At 39.8% G+C, this 15,414-nt stretch overlaps 1 protein-coding gene and 1 pseudogene across 2 annotated transcripts in view; one reads left to right on the top strand and one right to left on the bottom strand.

Annotated features, from left to right (window-relative positions):
* The window catches only part of LOC133663041 (multiple epidermal growth factor-like domains protein 6), a 144,026-nt pseudogene that overhangs the window by 27,105 nt on the left and 101,507 nt on the right, over positions 1-15,414 (bottom strand).
* Positions 1-15,414, top strand: part of LOC133663667 (EH domain-containing protein 2-like) — a 92,197-nt gene that overhangs the window by 47,528 nt on the left and 29,255 nt on the right. The window lies entirely within an intron of this gene.

Below are 15,414 nucleotides of genomic sequence, written 5' to 3'. Positions count from 1 at the left end.
GTTTTCAAGTAAAAAAAACAACAACCTTATTTTAAAGATGTGGCAGTAATGAAAACACCGTGGGCGGCTACCCACATTCGATTACATTAACATTCGAAACCCTGGGTTCCCCATGAGTCCCGAAAATTTAAAATCAAATTTTGGAGGGATGGCAGAGATATTTATTAACACAATTTTGCCTTCTTCCAAACTTGCTTCAAACCAGCCATTTAGAATTTGAGACTTTAATTAATTTTATTTTGCCTGAATTACATCACTGGATATTTCCATATATGGTAGACGTTTACCCGAAGAGTCCGCCATTTTTATCCAGTTGTAGTGCAAAGCTGGAGTCAATATGTTCCTTATCGTTCTCTATCCTTTTGTTGTGTGGCAGATTGGCTCACACATGCTAAAATCTTCGGCTGTAGCGTGTAGTTGTAACTTGTGTCTGTCAGTAGACACGATATTGAAGTAATAAAAACTGCAACATGGCTGACGGGGTGGAGACGCAGTCGAAAGGGGCTTGTGCTGGAGGAGGACTACTGCACAGAGTTTATTGAGAAATTTGAACAAAAAAAGTAAAAAATAAAGAAATCAAATCCATGATGTTTTTACTCCCTTAAAAACTTAAATATATTTATGTTCTGTTTGGCCTTCAGGATAATTCAAATTGAATGTCCACAGAAGATAAATCCAATATAGTAATGCTCCTGAAGCTGAGCCAATCAATGGCCACGGTACTGAACAATTAGCTCTGACTGGTTAGTCATCTAGTGGCCAGTACTACTGTATTGCAATGGTACCTCAACTTAGCAGTGCCTCAGTGTCTAGAGATAAGAGCTGTCTCTTGGCTATTTTTTATGCTTTAAGTTCAAAACTAAAAATGTAGTTACAACAGTTAGTTGGCGTAGCGAATGTCACAGTGAACTCCGTAAGATCCGCCCAAAATATTGGGTTTAGTTGTTAGCATTAACTTATAGCTGAAGATAGACAAAACATTTTTTTTTCCCCAACCATTGGTAGGAAGAAAGTGAGTGTGTAGGACAGTGCTGAGAATAACAAGCGGATTATATTCATTAAATTAAATTTAAAAAAAAAAAAAATCAAAAACATGACATCGCATATAGCAGACTAGGTGAAGCAATTTGAGTATGTTAAAATTATATATAAAACGGCGGACATTTATCCATGAAAATATGGAAATTATGGTGTGTTTGACTGAGAAGAAGCTGGAAGAACATACCATAGAAGCCTCTCTAAGGTAAATACTGTGCATTGTTATTACAGTACTTCATAAAACTTCTGTTGTTGTTTGTAGAACATTCTATTTTATTGTTTTCATGCAATATTTCTTGTCTAAAAGTTGTTTTTATTCTTTTTAAAAGGCATGTTGCATGGTGTTTGGGGGGCAAACACTAATTAAATTGAGTTTAATTAATTACAATTGGCGAAGTTGATTTGAGATACAAGTGTTTTGAGTCAAAAGCTCCTTTACAGAACCAATTAAGCCCGTAATTTGAGATACCGTAGTCATATTTTTGGTTCATTCAGTCATTTTTATGCTTGACAAAAATACATAGAGTATGCTTTAAGACATGCAAAAATATGTACGCATAATTAAGTGTGTCCGTGATGTAGTAATATCTTTGCACTATTAAATGGACTTGAATTGGATGAAAAAGTAGGTTTTCTCCATTTACCATGAAAGCAACGATGGTCCTATTATCTAACAGGTACACGTTGTTTGTTTTGAGATGGAAGAACCTCATCATGAGGGAAAAAAACTACTGAACTAATCCTGTATTCTCACAATGCTGATCTTATCATTTAAAAAGTGTTGCAGCAGGGAGTACTTTCAGCCAGTAGCTTGTAGGAACAAAGAAACATTTCCCTTTCCTGCCTCACTTTAGCACATCAACATACACGGGCTCTCAATATCAACTGGTCACAAAACTCCCATCAACTTTCTCCGGCGCCCAAACACATGGGAACATTTTTCCACACATACACTTTCTCTGTGCTCGTCACAAGAATGAATGCAATCAGTCATACAGTGCACAACGTGAATCTTGTGAACCGATCGTGTTTACGGGTGAGCCCGTTGCACTCAAACACTCGGCGTGGGGAACAGATAAGAAAGGACTCCAGACTAAAGAGGCAATTACGGAGCTGTCATTATGCATGTCTGCCTTCCAAAAGCCCTTATCCGCTGCTGAGGAGACAAAAACAATGCCTTGTGTTTTACTTGGCAACTGGTGTGTAACATTTATCAGATGTCTGGAGAGCGTGTGAGGAGAGGAAAGGGTCTGAGGTGATGTTAAGGAGTCGGGCTGTTAGATAGTCCTTACATGGTATGGACCACATCATGAAACATCAAATAAAGCCCTGGTGTTGGCATCGCATGAAATGTTTGCCAGGAGTATAAAGTTTGTATAGTACTGCAATGATTACAGTATATTGTGCGTTACATACACATCATGCATGTTGATTGTTTTACTGTGGTGGTGTTTAAAGGCACTAATGACTATTGCACAAAATGCCTTTATGCAGCAGGTTTGACAAAAAACACTGTTATTGGTTAGAAATGAAGTGCAGAGGTGAGAGGGAGAGTAGTGGTGAGGGAGATAATTGTAGATGCAATCCAATTCGGACATAGGCGATTGTAAATTTTAATTGGGATTGTAATTCAGGTTACTCATGTTCCAGTTTTGCACACATTTCCATTACCGTATTTTCCGCACTATAAGGCGCACCTAAAAACCTCAGATTTTGTCAAAAGCTGACAGTGCGCCTTATAATCCGGTGCGCCTTATATATGGACCTATATTGAGCCTCCAACAGGTAAAAGTTTAAATCAATCAATCAATCGCAACTACAGTAAGCAGCCGCCGACTTCATTTTCCCCCGTCTTCATTTTCCCCTGTAGAAGAAGAAGTTCTTCTTCTACGGTAAGCAGCCGCCCCCGTAGAAGAAGAAGAAGAAACGTGCGGTGCATGCTGGGATATATGACTGCGCGAGGCGTGCCGTTTTGATTTCCATTTGTTTGTTTATGTAAAGACCCCAAAATGGCTCCTATTAAGAGACACGCTTACGACGCAGAGTTTAAACTTGAGACGATCAGTCACGCAGTAGAACACGGGAATAGAGCAGCAGCGACACTGACTCGATTAATGACGACTTCGATGAGACGGAGCCGGGCATGTTGGATGCCGTATCCGCCCAACTGTTTAATTCGGACACTGAAGAAGAAAATTTGAGGGATTCGTGGATGAGGAATAACTTCATAAAGTGAGCTTAACATGTTTATTTTGTGTGTTGTGTTGTGTGACATTAACGTATGAGCAACGTTGAGTTATTGATGTATTGTTATTGCTCTGCACTATTTCGAGTGTTACTATATTGTGATTGCACTAACGTTTGATTTACCGTAACAGTACCACTGTTTTTTTGCGTGTTTATTGAATCAGGGAAAAGTTTCCCTCCACTATGTGACATAAATGTTGCACTACATGTTATACCTTGCTGTTGTTAAAAGATAAACAAAACACCACGTAACAGACTTTACCTCGGGGAAAATAATAAAACAGTTGTTTATTCATTTTCGGAGTCAACAGAGTTGTCAGAACGCTGGTTTGTAATCTATTAATAAAGTTTGACTGACCTATCTGACTGTTTTGTTGACATTCCCTTTAGCGCAGCTCCATCTAATGGATGCATATGTGCGCCTTATAATCCGGTGCGCCTTATATATGAACAAAGTTTTGAAATATGCCATTCATTGAAGGTGCGCCTTATAATCCGGTGCGCCTTATAGTGCGGAAAATACGGTAATATGATAAATATAATGGGAATTAATTCAACTGTTTCTTATTACAAATGCACTGTTTTTAAAAATTGCAAGTGATGAATGCCTATTTAGTAAAACGAAAAGAAATGTAGGGCAGCATGGTGGCACAGGGGTTAGTGCATGTGCCTCACAATACGACGGTCCTGGGTGGAGTCTGCATGTTCTCCCTGTAACTTTGTGGGTTCCCTCCAGGTACTCCAGCTTTCTCCCACCTCCAGAGACATGCACCTGGGGATAAGTTGGTTGGCAACACTAAATTGGCCCTAGTGTGTGAATGTGACTGTTGTCTGTCTGTGGGCACTGCGATGAGGTGGCGACTTGTCCAGGGTGTACCCCGCCTATCGCCCAAATGCAGCTGAGATAGGCTGCAGCAGCACCCGCGGCCCCGAGAGGGTACAAGCGGTAGAAAATGGATGGATGGATGGAAAAGAAATGTAAAACTGTATCAAAATATATATATTAAAGATGCATCAATTATTGATTTTTAATCAAATCGTAGCTCCTGAATAGTAATCGAATCATGAGGTGCCCAAACATTGCCACCTCTAAGAGAGAGATTACATACATTTAAAAATCTGACATTTTGATGATTAGTTGTATTGTGACCTTTAAAGGTCTTCTCTAATGTTGACAACATTGGCACTTGTTTCATAATTCTGGACCTAATAATAATGTCTACAGATAAAATTCCCCCCAAAATAGAAAAAGTAGTCATTTTAGGCTTGTCTTCTAAAGATTTCAGCACTGTTTAGAACGCCCACTTTTACAATAGGGAAGGGATTCATAAGGCACCATTTCTGGATGGATCTCTTGTAAGTGGAAGGTGGGGAGTTAATCATTTTGCATTGCAGTCAGCTGAAAATGATGGAAAGCGCCACTCTACATAGCAACTGGTCAAAGTCAAAGTTGGAATTGCCATAAATTTTAAGGTTGTCAACACTCTACTGCCGTCTGGTGGCTAAAGTAGATAGGTAATCCACCCATATCACGTTTCATGTTTCAGGTAATCCGCGACGAATGGGGCCATAAGAATCCCCTTCCTACTGTAGCTTCAAAATGTGGGCGAGCTTACATCAGTCTGCTGACATCACCTACAGAAGACTGGAGGCAAGTTCATATTGTGTAGTATGTGTTTTGCTAGCGTCTTTATCTCGAATCGTGACATTTTTGCACATAATTTGAGGCAATTATCAAATATGGCTGTCAGATGCATAGTTGCAGAAGAAGGTGACATTTTTGCACATAATTTGAGGCAATTATCAAATATGGCTGTCAGATGCATAGTTGCAGAAGAAGGGGTCAGCGTACATACATTTCCAAATGATGGGAATATAAGGAAAGTATGGACCTCTCCAGTCAAATGTGCAAAATGGGACCAAGTGAGAGTAAATGTCATTAGTGGCGATCATTTTAATGATTCTAACTTCCAAGAAGAATGGTTTTGGTCGAAATTTGGATGGAAAAAATGAAAGACTGAGTCATAAACTGCGAAAAACCGGAGAAAGAAGAGCAGACCAGGCAATTTAAAACGCAAAAAAAAAGAAGGTAAGCCGCTAGTATTCTATTTTGCGCCCTCTTGTACTGATGTTTTCCTCAAGATGATTGTGGAAATGCTAAAAGAGAATGAGGAAATGCACTACGTTGTCTATGTAAGAGCAGGAAGGTCCGTAAGTGGCAATTATTGTATATATTTTTTGCCCATAATGTTAACCAGTTTTAGGTAATCATGAACCAGGGTGACAAAAACATGCAATTAAGTGTAGAAAATATACATTTTACATTCCTTTATCCACACTTTCTATGCGGGGAAATGGGCTCCAGTTCTGTAGATAACATCCCACCAAGAAGGAGCGGATACATCAAGTCTGGTCACGGAAAGAGGGTGTTCCAAGTACAGTTAGATATCTATCCGTTACTCGAAAACTAATTGATGCTATGGGAAATGACTACCAGATTATTTTTTAGGAGCAAAAACTACATAGAGAATGTCAGTCATATGGACACTATGGGTCCTTTAACACTCACTTGTTTGGCAGAGCAGTCCTGTCCAGCCAGGTAGACAGATACACCTTCCTGTCTCACCCGCACACATCCCTCCATTCACGCAGTTGCAGATACCAGTGCAGTTGTCTCCATGCAGTCCCACCTGGCACTCTACGAGAGAATGATTGAAAATTTGACATCCATGTTAACATTAATTGCAGTGTTTTGTTTGTGTGAGACAACTTAATTGAAAGCTTATTCTTCAGCAGGGACAAACAGAGTGAACGCCAATGTTCCCTCTAATGTTTCATGTGTCTGAGCAAATGCTAAAACTCCCTGAGCATTCAGTGGCGCACATCAGATGTGCACACTGTGGCCATACCAGCATCACACCTGTCCCAAATCTGACTTAAGAACAAGTTCAATGTGTTATTATTAATATCAAATAACAACAGTAATTGTCATTAGATTAATTTGTAATATAGGTGATTTGGCCCACTTAAAATAAAAATAACAAACAAATCTTGTTTTTCCTCAGCTATGTACTTGTAGTATTGTATGTCTAGGTGGGGGTCCAACTTTGGAGATAATTTGTACCTCTGTCAGAGATCAAATTTAGTTCCCCTTAAAACATTCGCATGTTGCACAATGAAATGTAAGCATTTCTCTAAAGTGGGCTGGCTCAAGGTGGAGGACAGAGTTAAACAACTTGCACTGAGCCTAGTCTATAAAATCCGCTACACCGCCCTGATACCGAAGTACATGTCAAACTACTTCCTTAACATAAATGACCGCCATAACCACAACACCAGGGGGTGCTCCACTAACCACGTTAAACCCAGATTCCGAACTAACAAAGGTCTTAACTCATTCTCTTTCTATGCCACATCAATGTGGAATGCGCTCCCAACAGGTATAAAAGAAAGGGCATCTCTATCCTCCTTCAAAACCGCAATAAAAGTTCACCTCCAGGCAGGTACAACCCTAAACTAACACCCTCCCCGGATTGCTAATAATCAAATGTAAACAATCAAATGCAGATACTTTTTCTTTTTCTTATGCCTTCTGATCTCTCTCTCTCTCTCTCTCTCTCTCTCTATGTCCACTACTTGATGTCCATATCCCCCCCCCCCCCACCCCCACCCCCTCCCTCCACACCCCTGATTGTAAATAATGTAAATAATTCAATGTGATTATCTTGTGTGATGACTGTATTATGATGATAGTATATATGATAGTATATATCTGTATCATGAATCAATTTAAGTGGACCCCGACTTAAACAAGTTGAAAAACTTATTCGGGTGTTACCATTTAGTGGTCAATTGTACGGAATATGTACTTCACTGTGCAACCTACTAATAAAAGTCTCAATCAATCAAAAAAGATAAAATGTACATTCCTGTAACTTTCTGTCTGTAAAATATATATTTTTATTAGCATTTCTGTAATCTACTAACAGCATTTCCTGATTAATATCCATAAATTAACATTAATAATAAATGACAGTGGGATAAGCACACATCTGACTGACAAATCATAGTGTAAGGACCTGGCATTTACAATGTTTGTAGTGTTTGAGTTGTCCAACTTTTTGTGTGGCCTTAAACGCACCAGTGGCTAAGTGCCATGAGTGTGTGTTGTTTGATCTGTTAGGGCTGCTTGCTGTCACTATCACCCACAAAGTTGCATTGTTAAAGCCTACAGAACAAATAGTTGTGTTTTTCTTTTGTTTGAAGTTCAGATTGGATTTTAAGTTGTGCGCGGCATAGATTTGCTGTGCACCGAGCATGCGTGAGCAGTGCGCAATTGCACAGGCGCGCATCTTAGATGGAACGTTAGTGTACACCTATGCAAACTAATGAGGTACAGTTGAAAAGCTGGCTAAAATATACATTTCTGTCAAGGTGGGTCCTTTGTTTAGGTTTCTTTTAGATGTGTCGCGAAATCATCCATTTTCTACCGCTTGTCCCTTTCGGGGTCTCTCAGCTGCATTCGGGCGGAAGGTGGGGTACACCCTGGACAAGTCGCCACCTCATCGCAAGGCCAACATAGATAGACAGACAACATTCACACTCACATTCACACACTAGGGCCAATTTAGTGTTGCCAATCAACCTATCCCCAGGTGCATGTTTTTGGAAGTGGGAGGGAATCCATGCAGTCACGGGGAGAACATGCAAACTCCACACAGAAAGATCCCGAGCCCGGGATTGAACTCAGAACCTTCGTATTGTAAGGCACATGCAATAACCCCTGTACCACCATGCTGCCCGAAGCTAAAGTCAAACGTGCAAAACTAAGAATGTGATTAATCCAAAAACTAATTGCATTAATCATGTATGTATATGTATGTGCAAACCCCGTTTCCATATGTAAATATAAACGGGATACAATGATTTGCAAATCATTTTCAACCCATATTCAGTTAAATATGCTACAAAGTCAACATATTTGATGTTCAAACCGATAAACTTTTTTTTTTTTGCAAATAATCATTAACTTAGAATTTGATGCCAGCAACATGTGACAAAGAAGTTGGGAAAGGTGGCAATAAATACTGATAAAGTTGAGGAATGCTCATCAAACACTTATTTGGAACATCCCACAGGTGAACAGGCAAATTGGGAACAGGGGGGTGGAATGATTGGGTATAAAAGTAGATTCCATGAAATGCTCAGTCATTCACAAACAAGGATGGGGCGAGGGTCACCACTTTGTCTACAAATGCGTGAGCAAATTGTTGAACAGTTTAAGAAAAACCTTTCTCAACCAGCTATTGCAAGGAATTTAGGGGTTTCACCATCTACGCTCCGTAATATCATCAAAGGGTTCAGAGAATCTGGAGAAATCACTGCATGTAAGCAGCTAAGCCCGTGACCTTCGATCCCTCAGGCTGTACTGCATCAACAAGCGACATCAGTGTGTAAAGGATATCACCACATGGGCTCAGGAACACTTCAGAAACCCACTGTCAGTAACTACAGTTGGTCGCTACATCTGTAAGTGTAAGTTAAAACTCTCCTATGCAAGGCGAAAACAGTTAATCAACAACACCCAGAAACGCCGTCTGCTTCGCTGGGCCTCAGCTCATCTAAAATGGACTGATACAAAGTGGAAAAGTGTTCTGTGGTCTGACGAGTCCACATTTCAAATTGTTTTTGGAAACTGTGGACATCGTGTCCTCCGGACCAAAGAGGAAAAGAACCATCTGGATTGTTATAGGCGCAAAGTTGAAAAGCCAGCATCTGTGATGGTATGGGGGTGTATTAGTGCCCAAGACATGGGTAACTTACACATCTGTGAAGGCGCCATTAATGCTGAAAGGTACATACAGGTTTTGGAGCAACATATATTGCCATCCAAGCAACGTTACCATGGACGCCCCTGCTTATTTCAGCAAGACAATGCATACGTCAGTACAAAGATGAGTGACGAGACTCTCGCACATGTTTTAAAACACGGAAATTTTTAGTAGAACCCAATAATCTCTTTTTATTTGTATTTTTTTGTGCGACCCAGAATAGCAAACCACATGTGTGAACGCAGATTGGACCTTGATTAAACTGTGTGTGCTCCTCTAATCTTACCCATCCAAGAAAAGGTCAATAGCAAAGTCTCATTCTGGGGATAATTGCCCACAAACACATCTTAGTTGTGTTTAAGTAGAGGATGTTCAGCACACCATCACACCCTGTTTTAATGAGGTAGCTTCTATTACCTAGAATGCAGTGTGGTCCTGCCCAGCCAGCGGTGCATTGGCAGGCTCCTGTGATGTGGTGGCAGCGGGCACCATTACTGCACACGCACATCTGGCCGCAGGCGAGCCCGTAAAAGCCGTCCTGGCACACTGTGGGCCGAGATTAAAACATCCCAATGGTTACAACTGGCAACTTCGCAACAGAAGACGGGAAGACTGTTTTCCCACATAGTCAAATAATCAATGTCAAATTGCAAAGCAAAGCATGCTCTTCATTGACAATGTCTGTGTTCTGAGCTCACATCCCACATGTGTGGTGGATCTGGGCCACATCAAAGTCTGCGGCGGCTCGGAGGCCGTTCCCTTTTCGGGGTGAGAGAGACGGTAATTAGAGCACCTGCTGAGTCTGCAGGCCTCCACCAATACACAACTAAACAGAACCAGCTTTCTGTGCCCCCTCATGCCTACGTTACAGTCTGTGGCCCGGTGCAAGGAGAAGCTGCATGCTGCAAAGGAAGCATCTGTTCCTCATTGTCGAGCTGAAGGATTGTTAAAGAGTGAAGTTGAATGACACACAGTGTTTGGTAAACACATGTCTCCCATCCAGAACCAACCCAAAACCTAGGAAGTGGATGAACACTGCAAGGACGTAACGTAACTCTGTAAGCATTACTAGAACAGAACTAATGAATTTTCTTTGTCCTAGTGCAGGGGTCGGCAACCCGCGGCTCCTTGACCACTCTGATGCGGCTCAGCTACATACATGCCGACCCCCCCGATTTTCCCAGGACATTTATGGATCTCAGTGTCTCTCATAGATTACTCCCAGGGAAAAAATGATCCTATTTACACTCTAATTACTAAATAAAGGGCATGCCCTAATTGCACTGCAGTAATTGTCCTCTATAGCATTTACATACAGCGTGCCAGTCCAGCCACATGTTGCATGTTGTTATTACTTGCACACACAGGAGACAGCAAAGCATACTTAGTCATCAGCCACACAGCTTACACTGACGGTAGCCGTATCAAACAACTTTAACATTGTTACGTTACAAATATGCGCCACACTGTGAACCCACACCAAAAAAGAATGAAAAACACATTTCTGGAGAACATCCCACCGTAACACAACATAAACACAACACAACCATTACCCAGAATCCCATGCAGCCCTAACTCTTCCGGTCTACATTATACACCCCCGCTACCACCAAATCCCCCCACATATCAACCCCCCCCTCTCCGTGCGTTGGTTGAGCGGAAGAGTTAGGGCTGCATGGGATTCTGGGTATTGGTACCGTCAGTGTAAGATGTGTGGCTGCTGAGTTAGTACGCCTTGCTGTCACTTACGTGAGCAAGCTGAAATTGCATTCTACGTGTGGTCGAGCAGGTATATATATAGGATCACAACTTAAAAATCACTTCCTAAACTCAGATGAGAGGCAAAATGTCTTCTAAGACAAACTGAACATTCCAGTTGCGATCAAATAAATGCCCTGAGAATACAATGTAAATGGGTTGTACTTGTATAGCGCTTTTCTACCTTTCTGTGGAACTCAAAGCGCTTTGACACTATTTCCACATTCTCCCATTCACACACACACATTCACACACTGATGGCGGGAGCTGCCATGCATGGCGCTAACCAGGACCCATCAGGAGCAAGGGTGAAGTGTCTTGCTCAAGGACACAACGGACGTGTCTAGGATGGTAGAAGGTGGGGATTGAACCAGTAACCCTCAGATTGTTTTGCCACGCTGTCGCCAATGACCTGGATGGAAGAGAACATCCATAGGCATGTTTAGTTACCTCCTCCAATGACTCATTCTGCAAAAGTTCTTCTGCACATACTTGTTTTGAAATACTTCATACCCCCATACACGGTGGCAAACACCATTGTCTTCTTACAAGCACTCAAAAGTATCTTATACATGCCATTGCAGTGCTTCTTAATTGTTTATATAACGTCCCCCTAGGAATAAGAAAACATGTTCTGCTCTCCACACTCTCTACCGTGACTATAAGTAGCATAATTGGTTTATAAAATTGTTATACTTACTTCTGCATAACAATGTATCCTTATTAACATTAAAGAAAACAAAAAAGAAAGAAATATAGATCAACTTATAACAAATAACTGTATCAACACTTTTTGTCAGTCTGTAACAGAAAATATTTAAAGTGCATCAATGTGCCTGAAATAAAAAACAACAACTCCCTATTTAAACTACAAACATTTTTTGAACGACTTCAACTATTTGATACTGAATACTAAAATTAAATAAACTCATGAAATATTAATAAACTCAAATTGATCAGCATCATTGCCTCAGGAGCTTAATGTGTAAAACACGTTAACCTACAGAACGAAAATAAATAAAACAATTTGTGCTGATTTTTTTTAAATTAAAATAATGAAGTCAGGATTAATGGCTACAATGCGCACATTTTGTCGTGCACATCTTTCTAAAGCAGGATTTTGAAGCATGATACTGATAAAGTATGTTCCCTAGGGTCACACGCGCCCCCTGGCATCGCACCGCAACATTCCAGGGAGGCCTGCCCCATTATTTGAGATGACCTGGACTCGAGGAACCAGGCAGATATATTGATTTCATGGCCATCCATCTCCTGCTGCACATATTTATTTTGTGACGGTACCTTTCTCTAATTGAACACATTCAATTAATTTGTTAATTACTTATGCTAATGAACAAAAAATGTACAAAAAATACTGTACTACAATGATTCACACAGACGTGGGTTCCAGAACATACATTTTCTTAGTTCCACACTAAAATACTAAGTTGGTCCAACATGTACTTATTTTTACAAACAAAACAGTAGGTATGTGAATCTTCCAACAATTCACAATTTGATTCGGGTTCTTGGGGTGAAAATTCAATTCCGAATCGATTCTCGATTTCACACAATTTTTGATTCAAACCGATTTTGGCAATATATCATTTGGGACACAAATGAAACCAAAACCTTTTCAAAACAAGGTAAAGGTTACAAAAAAATATATTTTGAAAAATGTATTCTTGAAAACTTTTTTTTTTCAATTTTTGAAAATTATGAAACAATTTAGAATCAGGATAAATAAGAATGGCAATTCCGATATGATTTGGTTTTTTTTAGCACCGCTATGTACTTTGCAGTTAACTTAGTATGGTGCCAGTGGGCTTAATATTTTTTTAAAAATTATATTTTGGTATTTTTATAAACTAGAGTGACAACCGTTAGAAAATGGATGTATGTATTTTAACATCTATCTGATATTACATCCAATATATTCAGTAGTGAAGCTGCTGTGGCCATGTGACATCGTCCACAGCACACTATTGGCTGATGGCGGACCAATTACCAATCACAGCGCACTTTGTTCTCACTGACTCTGCCATATTGAGGCATCCTCTATGCTTCATCTTGTGTTTTTCTTAGGATATTTGTTTTCATTTTAATCCTTACGATGTCATCTAAAAGTTCTGCGCCTTCCAAGGCTTCTGGCATGGACTCTAAGTCCAAGAGAAAGTTGCTTACCATCAGGGAAAATGTACACCCCCCCATTGCTAAACTAAAATTCTCTCTACTAGCTCCCATTACACGATCAATGAATCTTCGGTGTGCTCCATAAAGCGGGGGAGAAAGAATATAAGGATGATAAAATTCACCTTACAGGGGTGGTTTGCAACATAACTTCCACAATAATTAAGGGAACACTATTAATATTATTTCATTTTTAAAATACTGTTCGAATAATGATTTTTGCAAATTTTGCCTCTTCAAGTGCGATTATGATATCTGTTGAACACCATAAAACCTAATGATATTTTGGATAGCTTGTGTCCCAATTATATCAGCAGCCAAAAGTTATTTAATTTATCGCTATAGCAGTAGACCATTTAACCAAAGGAAGCCACAAATTGGGCCGCTTTAGAAATGTCGAGTTTTGGCGGTTTCATGAACAGAGGGTGTTCCATCTCCTCCTTCTGATGCTATGAACTCCATTTCTTTTCAACTGGAGGCCTCACTGTGAGGGAAGTATGCCTCCTTTCTGGCAAAGCCAATGACTTTGCTCCCACGCTGACAGCATGACGTCTTGGCCCGCGTCTGCAGTGGTTCAACTGTGACGTTGTTAAAGCTGGCCTGCTGAGTATGTCGTCATCCTAAATGAGCTCTGTGGTAACAATGTTGCAAAAGTACTGCTTATTATATTGTAGTTATTGCCACCATGGCAACAAGCAGTTTTTTTGTTCTGTAGGAACAACTAAATATTTTGTGAAGTATTTTTCTCACGAAACCATCAAAATACTTTTTTTTCCCCAAAAAAAGCAACTAGCTATAAATTTAGTGAGAAGACTTTTGGTGACTAAAATGGAAAGGCTTTTAAAAGCGTGACATGTCTCCTGGGATTGTCTGGATTAGAGCGGTGAAGGTATAAATATAAGATAACACAATATAATGAGTAGATACCATTAAGAATTAATAAAGCACTAGTAAATACATCATTTATAAAGCATATTTTCATCATTAATACTCATTAGTATGCTGTTTATAAACACAGTTATAAATGTTATACTCATTATTAAAAAGCTCATTAGTTAAGGATTAGTACAAAGGCTACTGAATTCATAATTTATATTTATTAGGGCTGTCATAATTAACGGGTTAACTTATATCATTATTCACCCAAAAAAATTGCTTTAACACTGAGATTAATCGGCCCTGCGATGAGATGGCGACTTGTCCAGGGTGTACCTTGCCTTCTGACGGAATGCAGCTGGGATAGGCTCCAGCCAACCCCGCGACCCCGAGAGTGACAAGCGGTGGAAAATGGATAGATGGATGGACTTAGATTAATCATGCCATTTATTTGGACAAGTTATTTTACCTTAACCCCTACAGTACTGTACGGTCAGTGATCAGATCAATGCAATTAGTGGGGAGACTTTGACTGGTGTGCTTGTTGGCACATTTCAATCCAAAATACAGCCTAAAAAAAAAATTGAGATAAAACTGTTTCCAATTTTTGTGCAAATAAATGACAAGCATTCATGTAAAACATTTAAAAACTTTCCTTGATGACATTCTGACGATAAAATTGCTTTTGTGTACAAATATTTCTTAAGCAAATTTCAATTATGCAAGCAAGTAATCATCTGTGGTTAAACATGACGAATCCAAATTCCAAAACGTGATTCATCTAAAAAAAAAAATATATATTTGACAGCCCTAATATTTATGAATATTTAGTGTCATATTTAGATAAATGTCCAGGGTGTACCCCGCTTACCGCCCGAATGCAGCTGAGATAGGCTCCAGCGCTCCCCGCGACCCCTAAGGGAATAAGCGGTAGATAATCGATGGATGGATGGATGGGCATTTAAAGAGTTAAAATAAAATAAAAAATTAAAAATACCTGTTCGCCATTTTTATTTACAGTAGGACTCTATTTGATTAACTTCCCATTTTCATCCTGGCGCTACTTAACTGCTATTTCATTATGGATGTCCAAGAGGATTAATTAATTTCACTGGGCGATGCTGTCTTGCAAACAAGTTTTTTAAAGTACGAGCTGCGTCACACAACAAATTAAACTTCTAAACTGAAGTACTACTGTACATGTAAATGTGTGTAATCCAGCTATGCCACAAATAGATAGCAGTTCTGTTGGAAACACTGTTGTGGGGTTACGGTACAAAGCTTTGTCTTGCGCAATGTAGCAAAAAAAACGACCGAAAGAAGCAACAGAAGAAAGTAAATAAGTAGTTCTACACGTTAATGTGCTATTCATATCTAGATCGAGATATGACTAGAATTGAACAATCTAAGTCTATGAGCATGAACTGTTGAAGGATAATCGGATGAGAGGCGAAACGTACTCTGAGACAGACCA

This window comes from Entelurus aequoreus, linkage group LG13, assembly GCF_033978785.1.
Source record: "Entelurus aequoreus isolate RoL-2023_Sb linkage group LG13, RoL_Eaeq_v1.1, whole genome shotgun sequence".
Classification (NCBI taxonomy): Eukaryota; Metazoa; Chordata; class Actinopteri; order Syngnathiformes; family Syngnathidae; genus Entelurus; species Entelurus aequoreus.
This window is presented reverse-complemented; position numbering and strand designations above follow the sequence as displayed.